The 9,533-nt window shown below is 43.7% G+C and overlaps 1 long non-coding RNA gene across 1 annotated transcript; it reads right to left on the bottom strand.

Annotated features, from left to right (window-relative positions):
• Positions 1-2,341: 2,341 nt before the first annotated feature.
• Positions 2,342-8,952, bottom strand: LOC309377462. Its single transcript, XR_014171597.1, has 3 exons — positions 8,869-8,952; positions 7,597-7,776; positions 2,342-2,363 (listed from the first exon to the last, which is right to left on the bottom strand). It is a non-coding gene; the product is annotated as an uncharacterized lncRNA (long non-coding RNA).
• Positions 8,953-9,533: the final 581 nt, after the last annotated feature.

Here is a 9,533-nt window from a genome sequence, read left to right as displayed (position 1 = left end):
CTAAGGCATGAGAATGGTTTGCCCCTGTCAAGACACCAGTTTGCAAAGGTGATGCGTAAGGCGATTCTGGCTTGTGGCGGCACAGCACAAGGTTTCGCCCCCCATTCTTTTAGGATAGGGGCTGCCACGACAGCTGCCCACTGGGGCTTGTCAGCTGCCAGAATAAAGGATTTGGGTCGCTGGAAATCAAATGCGTTCAAAGGTTATGTTCGCTGACAATTGGTATCTTACACTGCTTTTATTTTATACTTTTATTAGGTTTAGCGGTGGTCCGCATTTGGATGGTGGGGCACAGTATCGTCCATTGGGCTGGCGTCGCAGCACAGCAATCTGGATGGGGTCCAGATCTCGGTCTTCCTCCACACGTTCAGTTGTCCTGGCTGTCCAGACGAGGAATGCGCTGGTCAGAGTTCCTGCCAAGTATCCGGAGGCAGTTGCTCCTGGAGGGGCCGCCAGCTGCTATTGTGGTGCAGCTGGGCGAGAACGACATAGTGACCATGGACTGCTTGTCACTACGTGCTGCAATTTTGGGTGACCTGGAGACGCTGCGGGCAATGGTGCCAACAGCGAGAATCTTTTGGTCAAAGCTCTTGCAACGCTGCGTTTGGAGGGGCAGTCGTTGCCCGGCCGCCACTGAAAGGGCCAGAAAACGCATCAATGCTGCGGTGGTCAAAAAGGTTTTGGAGCTGGGTGGTGATGTGATTTCCCACCCCAAGATTCTTTTTCAGAGGCCATCCTTTTTTTCCCCAGTGCTGATGGTGTGCACCTTTCTGCTTCAGGGAATGAGGCTTGGATTGGTGCGGTGGTGACCAAGCTGAGGTCTTGGTTGAGGCTGTGAGTGGTTTGGCGGTGAGCTGAGGGCTCCATGGCGGTTAGGCATTGGTTAAATTGGTGCTTGGAGGGGTAAGTGCCTATCCCTCCAAATGATGCGAAGGGAATTCCGTTAAAGGAATCCAGGGGCTTGCCATTCTTTTCGTCCTTGTCCCCGGAGTCGGACTTGGGCCGTGCAAGCCCCACCGGAACATGAGGGTGAGAAGTGTTAGTCTGATTCCCAGCTTCATTTCTCACCCAATACTTGTTTCCCACGCTGGCTTCCGCTGGAATCCGGAAGGGCCAGCTCTGTCCCTGAGGGCATGGACAGATAGTCAACCAATGCCTAAGCAACCACTCACATTTTTTGTATTTTAATAAAGTTGTGGCCAAAATTATGCCAAAAACCTTAAACAAAAAAAATCATGTGTGAAGTGTGAATTTTTTGGTGGGTGGCATTGTGGGACTCAACACGCAAAGCGTGTTCTCCCTAACAGAGAGCACGTGTTGCGGTTGGGGAAACAGGCCACCCTGCAGTGACTAGGCAAATTTGGTGAGGAACCCAAGCCTTTAAGTGGTTAACTTTGGGTTGCTGGGGAGTTTTGATTGTTGCCAATTTGGAGGAGGGGTCAGAGTCTTTAAATACAGGGGCCAGACGTAGGACGTCCTCTTGGCCATTTTTGCACCGGATCACCCGCCCTCCCTCCCTTTTATAGGGTGTTTTTTTCATATCGCTTGACCTTGCTATGCCTGTCATGGGGTCGTTCGCCTTGGTGCGGGGGCCTGGTAGGAATTTTGCCATCTGGCTGATTGGCTGGTGCCATTTGGTTTTTGCCTACTGCGTAGCAAATCGTCACAACTTGTAAGGTTGGCGGTTAGGCATTGGTTAAATTGGTGCTTGGAGGGGTAAGTGCCTATCCCTCCAAATGATGCGAAGGGAATTCCGTTAAAGGAATCCAGGGGCTTGCCATTCTTTTCGTCCTTGTCCCCGGAGTCGGACTTGGGCCGTGCAAGCCCCACCGGAACATGAGGGTGAGAAGTGTTAGTCTGATTCCCAGCTTCATTTCTCACCCAATACTTGTTTCCCACGCTGGCTTCCGCTGGAATCCGGAAGGGCCAGCTCTGTCCCTGAGGGCATGGACAGATAGTCAACCAATGCCTAAGCAACCACTCACATTTTTTGTATTTTAATAAAGTTGTGGCCAAAATTATGCCAAAAACCTTAAACAAAAAAAATCGTGTGAAGTGTGAATTTTTTGGTGGGTGGCATTGTGGGACTCAACACGCAAATTAAACTATACAGGAATGTGGACCCAAAACACAACACAACTAGTTTTGCACACCAAAGGGAGCTTGGGACTTCTCAACTTCTGCAATTTTCATCCGGCTGGCATGACATTTTTAGACTTTCTTCTTACTACCATTTCAGATGCCTATAATCCACACAATCTAGCATCTCTGTGTGTGTGCATGTGCATAACTTTTACTGATATTGTAATCTGCACAGGTTGTTCCAGACTATTTCAGTTTCCCAGACTATTTCAGTTTCCCATCTAAAAAGAAATATTTGAGAAATGAATGATACAAACAAGAAACGAGAATGAAAAATGAATGCACCCCACATCCCGGGGTCAGGAACTCATTTGTTCATATTTCCATCCTTTTTGGAAATAATAATTATTTATTTCATTTTTTATTTGTTTTCAAAAGCAGATGGGTATCCCATTTGCGCCTAAGGTGGGTGACTATTATGAAGCAGTATGTAGAATTATTGGAAATCAAATGGCACTGCAATGATCATCTGTCCTCTTTAAATCTAAATCACAATTCAAAAAATAAATAAATCTAGAAATCAGATTGAACTGGTTCGGCAATAAAATTCCCTTATTAACTTTAAGAGAGTTGTTATTCATTGCAGTCCTGCAAATCTGAGAGGGACCCCTGGGGTAACAATGTCCTTGCTGGGATGGAGTGGAGCAGAGCTCTCCACCATCACACATAGAGGCCTACGTGCTTGTTCCCTGTTCCCTGTTCCAGTCCTCTCACTCCACTAGAAGTTTCTGGTAGCAGACCCACCAAGCCCTCTGGTCTGGAGCTCCTGCTGCTGCTGAATGCCAAATTGGTCCTTAAGAAAACCATGCTTATCCATGTCTTGATTGCAGATGAGCAGGCTGATCCAGATTGTATTACCAAGACTTGAATGAATGAGCTGAGTGGGCCTCAGCTGGATCCACCTGGGTTTTCTTTTTTATTTTCTTTTTGATATTTTTTTTAAATCGATTTTACAAGTGTAAGGTTTTAACAGTACCAAGTCCATATCCATATACAGTGGTACCTTGGTTCTTAAACTGAATCCTTTCTGGAAGTCCATTCCAAAACCAAAGCGTTCCAAAACCAAGGCACGCTTTCCCATAGAAAGGAATGCAACATGGATCAGTTCCAGACTTTGAAAAACAACCCCTAAAACAGCAATTTAACATGGATTTTACTATCTAACAAGGCAACTGATCAATAAAATGAAAGCAATAAACAATGTACTGAAGTCACACAATCAATCAATCAGTAGCTGAACTGGGTTCCACACAATCACAATAATAATAATAAAGAGCCGCAAAAACCCAAAATAATGAGCAAAAACAGACAGACCTCAGCATAACACTCAAAATGGAAGTGTGGCACTCAAATCAGAAGCGTAACACTCAAAATGGAGCATGTTCGGCTTCTGAAAAAAGTTCACTAACTGAAACACTTATTTCCAGGTTTGCAGTGTTTGAGTTCCAATTGTTTGAGTACCAAAGATACCACTGTATAGAGATTTCTCTGAATCTCCAGACTTCCCAGTCCTATTGTCAACCTTTTCAACTGCATATGATTTCATAATCCATATTTTGTATCTCTCCATATTGTCCATAGTGTTTGTTACATGACAAGTGATATTAGAATCCTGCTAATGTTTTCATCTGCTTACAGTGGTCTCCTAAATAAATTATAAATTCTTCCCATTCTTTCTTGAAGATTTTGCCTTCCTGGTTCCTGAGCAGCTTGGTTTGCCATTCCTCTCTGGTAGCGACTTTATCTTCTTTCCATCTCTGGGCTAGTAGCATCCGTACAGCTGTTGTCACGTACATGAAAAGTCTTTTCTGCTCCTTTGGGATTTCAGTACCTACAATTCCTAATTAAAAAAGCTTCTGCTTTTTTAAAGAAAGGTTATTTTAAACATTTTCTCAATTCATTGTATATCATTTCCCAGAATGCTTTTATTACCTTACACGACCACCACATATGGTTAAAAGGTACCTTCTTTTTTTTTACATTTCCAGCACGTATTTGTACTTGTCTTATACATTTTTGCTAACTTAAGCCTCTCCTCCTCCCAGAGGGGAGGGTTTGTGAGCAGGAGATGATTCCTGTGTCATGCAGGGGGCGTTCCTCCCCCTGCTTCAACTCCAGGGCTGGCGCGCCACGCCCCTCCCCGGTTGGGCACCCAATAGGGAAGCTCGGCATGTGACCGCGCCAGCCATCCCCGCCATTTTCTTCGAGTCACCCACCCTCCACTCCCTTTAGATTACTTGTCTTATACATTTTTGCTAACTTACTAGGAGTCAAATACCACCAGTACATCAAGCTCATATAAATTTCTTTCAGCGTACAACATGCTGAGAATTTCAGGTTGGTTTTCCATGGTCTTTCCTATCCACCTGGGTTTTCACTACTGAGTTAAACTGGGAGTCCACAGCTGGATGAAACAGAGACTTAATAAAGTACACCAGTGATAAGGAGAGTCTCTCATACACTGGGTGTTTGGGTGGGAAAGAACCTGATACTTTGTGAACACTTCTTCCACCACAATACCTATCCTTATCTTGACATTATATATCCTTATTTACACATTGGTACAGGAGTGGTGATGCAACATGCTGGAACTAACTTCATTGCTATGCGAGCTACCGCATAATGGCGCAGAAGAAAAAATTTGTGCAGGTTGGCATACAGGGCTGGAAAAAAATTCAGTACTTTCTGAGCTTTCCATTTCTAGACAATTCTGCAAATTCAGGAGCCCCCTCCTCCATTGGTTTGGCTCATCTAACATTTTGACATCACCTGACTTCTTTTTAGGGGGTAGGCATGGGGGGAAACACATTGATACCTCTTATATCTAAGCAAGACTTCCTGGCAAGATTTTCCAGCAGATTCCGAAGTGGGCTGGATTTCAGATGCAACAAGGGGATCAAGAGAAAAGCAGACAAAACAGGAAACACATTTTTTTTTTTACTTCAGATGTTTACAAATTGATTTTCTGCATACTGCTTTTGCCAAACTGGTTTTCTTCAGATATTTTGGACCGCAATATCTCAGCAACAGCACTGAGGTCTGCTCAGCTATCCCATTTTATTCAGAATAAATGTCACACTTCTTCCAAAATAGGTGGCAGATCACCAGGTTGGCAAAGCTTGTGCTACAGGGTGCTAGCCAGGATTCTTGGTGTCCTGTAGGATCTAACACTGTACATTAGAAAGCAACTAATGTGCTCTTGCGGGTGTTGGTATGGGGGAGGGGTGAGTTCAGAAGATTAGTAGTCTTTTCTGGAAATCTTGTCAGCTATTATTGATCTTCCATTTGGGAACCCTTGATAGTTTTCCAAGGAGTCCCCAAGTTCTCCAGAACTCATTTACAAAAACAAAAATCAAGTTAGAAAGTCAGTGTAAGGAACTGAATGACCTTTTTGCTCTTCTGAGTTGCTCATTTACCAACAAAGCCATCATTATCAGCAATAATCATTCTAATATTTGTTGCCACCTTGTGGCCAAAAGGCAACAACTGCTTAGCAAAATAAAATGAACTCGAAATGGAGATCAGTTGTTTTCCAGGCTGAAACATCTATGAACTCAGCCTCCAAAGTGAAACTTTTTGGGTACACCTAGATTTCTGGTTTCAACTTCATTTTTTTATATTTATAATTGATTATACAAACATAAAAAGGAAGACAATTGTGCTGTAAGTTCAATCGTCTGCTGACATTCACTCACAGCAAAATACTAGGGTCTTATAATGCAGCCAGTATCTCAGCAACAACACATGCACCGAGGTTCACTATATCTGCTATGTGTCTGCTCCACTTTCCTATTTTTATTCAAAATAAATAAGCAACATTTCTTCCAGCTCATTTTATTCCCTTTTCCTTCCAGAATACCACTGGGCACAGAGTAAAAATCCAGATGAAAGTGGGCTCCTTTAATTCCCTCTCTCCCGATTTCTTTTAATTGGAGCTATTGGGAAGTTATCTTGCCTCTGGAGATATTGAACACACTATGCTCTGCTTTATAGATGAAGGTGGCTGTTTTTCTCAGAGACGGGCAAGACAGGATCACCAGGTAGCAATCCCAAGATTCTCTCTTTACCTTTAAATCTCCTGGAGAACTGGAAGCTAGGCAGTCATGACTTTTCATCTTCTGCATCCTGATATCATTCTCCCCTTTGCTTAGATATAAGAGGTATCAATGTGTTTTCCCCCACCCCAACCCCCCTAAAAAAGGAAGTCAGGTGATGTCAAATCTTAAGATGAGCCAAACCAATGGAGGAGGGGGCTCCTGAATTATCAGAATTGTCTAGAAATGGAAAGTTTGTGGTAGGCTGTAAACCTTGTAGTACCCATCCATCGGGAAGACAAGGGAGGGAACCTGTACTTCGGGTATAGGAAATATAAGCTCATGCTTCGTCAAAGCTAGAGTGTGCCTACTTTGAAGACCCGCTCTTGCAAGAACATATTGTATTCAATAAACACTTTGCTGCTTCACCAATTTTGTTCAGATTTTATTTTGAGGATCTCAAGAGCCACTTCTAACACTATGCAACCCTGGCAGGGGCAGGGGCAGGTGGGGCATCCGCAGGGGCACCACCCTACAGGATTCCACCGCCCAAGGTAGCTGCTTCCATCTGCCTCATGGGAGGGCCATGCTAAAAACCATATATCCTAAGAACCATATATCATAAAGACACCACAGTCTCCACTGTGCCTCATTTCCAAAAGTATTGCAAATGCTGGGTAAGTGCCTGGGCCCTGGGAATCTCACACTGCTTGAGGATTAGGGTAGCACACAACAAAATTGTGGCAACAGCTGACCTGATTTTATCAATAAGGTCACAGAGCCATATGCAGAAAAGACATATACATATAAATAAGCTTGGGCTCCCCCCCTTTTTTTGGTGCTTTTGTAATGCAGTGGTACCTTGGGTTAAGTACTTAATTCATTCTGGAGGTCCATTCTTAACCTGAAACTGTTCTTAACCTGAAGCACCACTTTAGCTAATTGGGCCTCCTGCTGCTGACGCACGCCGAAGCACGATTTCTGTTCTCATCCTGAAGCAAAGTTCTTAACCCGAGGTAATATTTCTGGGTTAGCGGAGTCTGTAACCTGAAGTGTATGTAACCTGAAGCATATGTAACCCAAGGTACCACTGTAATAATAAGAAGCAGCTCAACAACTTTCAAGGAGTCCTAGTTTTTACTTTTTGAAATATGGCAACCCTAATATAGAGCAGGCATTGGTGTAATATGGGGATTTTGGTGCAATTCTCCTTATTTCATCAGGTAGGGTTACGAGAAAGAAAGTTTGAAGGATTGCAAGGAACCTTTGGCATCAACTTAAAGTGATTTGTTGTTGACTTAAATGTGTGTGTTTTTCTTTACCTTAAGGTCACAGTATTGATTCTGGCAAAATACTGTAAATATTAAAACCCCAGGTCAATAAGCTTAACACTAACCTAAAAACATCAATAAATGCTTACCATCTGCAGAGCTGAAACAAGATCCTTATCTAAGACTTGGAGACGCATCACTTTCTTGGAGCTGAGAAGTTTGAGCATGTGTGTATCTATTTTCAATGGTGCTACAATAAATATGCCAGGCTGTGAAGCTCAGCAGAATTTCAGTAGGAAGTCCCATGTAAATTAATGGGGCTAGCATCCCTGTTAAAACACAAGCACACATTTTAGGGTCCGGGTGGGACAAACAATTCCCTCCCCCCGTTTTTTTTTTTTTTTTGAAAGGCCGTCCTATTTTAAGACCAAAAAAAATGGGTGGGGGAGGACATTAATACAGCAGTCATATACATGTGTCCAGAAATAAACTTCATTGAACTAAGGCCCCATCTGCATTTAAGGCATACCACTTTAAAAAGAGGGTGGTGATGTGGGTTAAACTACAGAGCCTAGGACTTGCCAGTCAGAAGGTTGGCAGTTCGAATCCCCGCAACGGGGTGAGCTCCCGTTGCTCGGTCCCAGCTCCTGCCAACCTAGCAGTTTGAAAGCACGTCAAAGTGCAAGTAGATAAATAGGTACCGCTCCAGCGGGAAGGTAAACGGTGTTTCCGTGCGCTGCTCTGGTTCACCAGAGGCAGCTTAGTCATGCTGGCCACATGACTCGGAAGCTGTACGCCAGCTCCCTTGGCCAAAAAAGCGAGATGAGCGCCGCAACCCCAGAGTCTGTCAAGACTGGACCTAATGGTCAGGTGTCTCTTTAACTTTACCTTACTTTAAAAAGAAATAACTTCTCCTAAAGAATCCCAGAACTGTAGTTTGTTAAGAATATGGAGTGTTCTTAGAAGACCCCTATTGGCCTCACAGAGTGAGAGTGGTTTAACAATTAATCCCTCTTCCCAGGGAATTCTGGCAATTGAAGTTGTGTGAGGGGACTAGGTATCTCCTAGCAACTCTTGGCATCCTTAATAAACTACAATTCCCAGGATTCTTTGGGGGGTGTCCTGCCTGCTTAAAGTGATATGATGCTGACTTAAATGTATAGTGCAAAAGGGGCTGTGGCGATCACACAGGGTCCCCGGACATTTAACAGTCTATTGATCCCTGTGCCACCACTGTGCTTGCTTCCCCACTGCCAACAACCCATTACTCTCGGGTAAAACACTGAGTACAGACAGTTGTTAAAAGTGAACCCAATAAACAAATTTATTTTATAAACATTAACAAGTTTATAGTTTCTCAGATAATATTTCTGTCAGTTTCATAACTTTAGTTTATTTACCGGCTTATACCTTCCTGATACCTTCTGACTGATTATCTCAACTGTTTGACTGACTCCACGTAATAAATTCTCTCACTCTCTCACATCAGACTAGCCCAACCCACAGACTTATCCTCTCTGTCTCGTCTCTAATTCCAGACTGACTTCTCAACCACTCTAACTCTAACTCCTCCCCTTGGGTTCCCCTTGGTTAGTCTGTTTACAATTAGTTAACCCTTTCCTTATGAACCCAGTATGATGTCACACCACCTAGGAGGGCAAACACCACAGGGGCCTTATTAGTCTTGGTCAAGTAAGCTCAGATCAACTGCATAATATCTTTACACAATATGGTGACTGGCCTCAAGTTTGGCTTCTGCTTTGTGGAACACAGGACCAAAGTGATTACATTAGCTCCAATGTTGGTTGGTGCCTGTCTCTCCCCTGTTTCCATTTCTACTCTTCCTTGATGAAGTCAGTGGTTACAGCATTGAAATCTTTTCCTGGCCCAGCAGTCCACACACTCATATGCTGATCAGCCTTGTAAGAGGATGGAGAAAGATCTATCAATTCCATTAAGTGCATCTCAATATAGGGAGAAGATGACTACATCCTTCCTACCTTCTATTGACGTGTGTGTGTGTGTGTGTGTGTGTGTGTGTGAGAGAGAGAGAGAGAGAGAGAGAGAGAGAGAGAGAGAGAGAGAG

Source organism: Podarcis melisellensis (genome assembly GCF_964234715.1).
Source record: "Podarcis melisellensis genome assembly, chromosome: 9".
Taxonomy (NCBI): Eukaryota; Metazoa; Chordata; class Lepidosauria; order Squamata; family Lacertidae; genus Podarcis; species Podarcis melisellensis.
The sequence above is the reverse complement of the archived record's forward strand: the minus strand, read 5'-3'. Positions and strand labels throughout refer to the sequence as shown.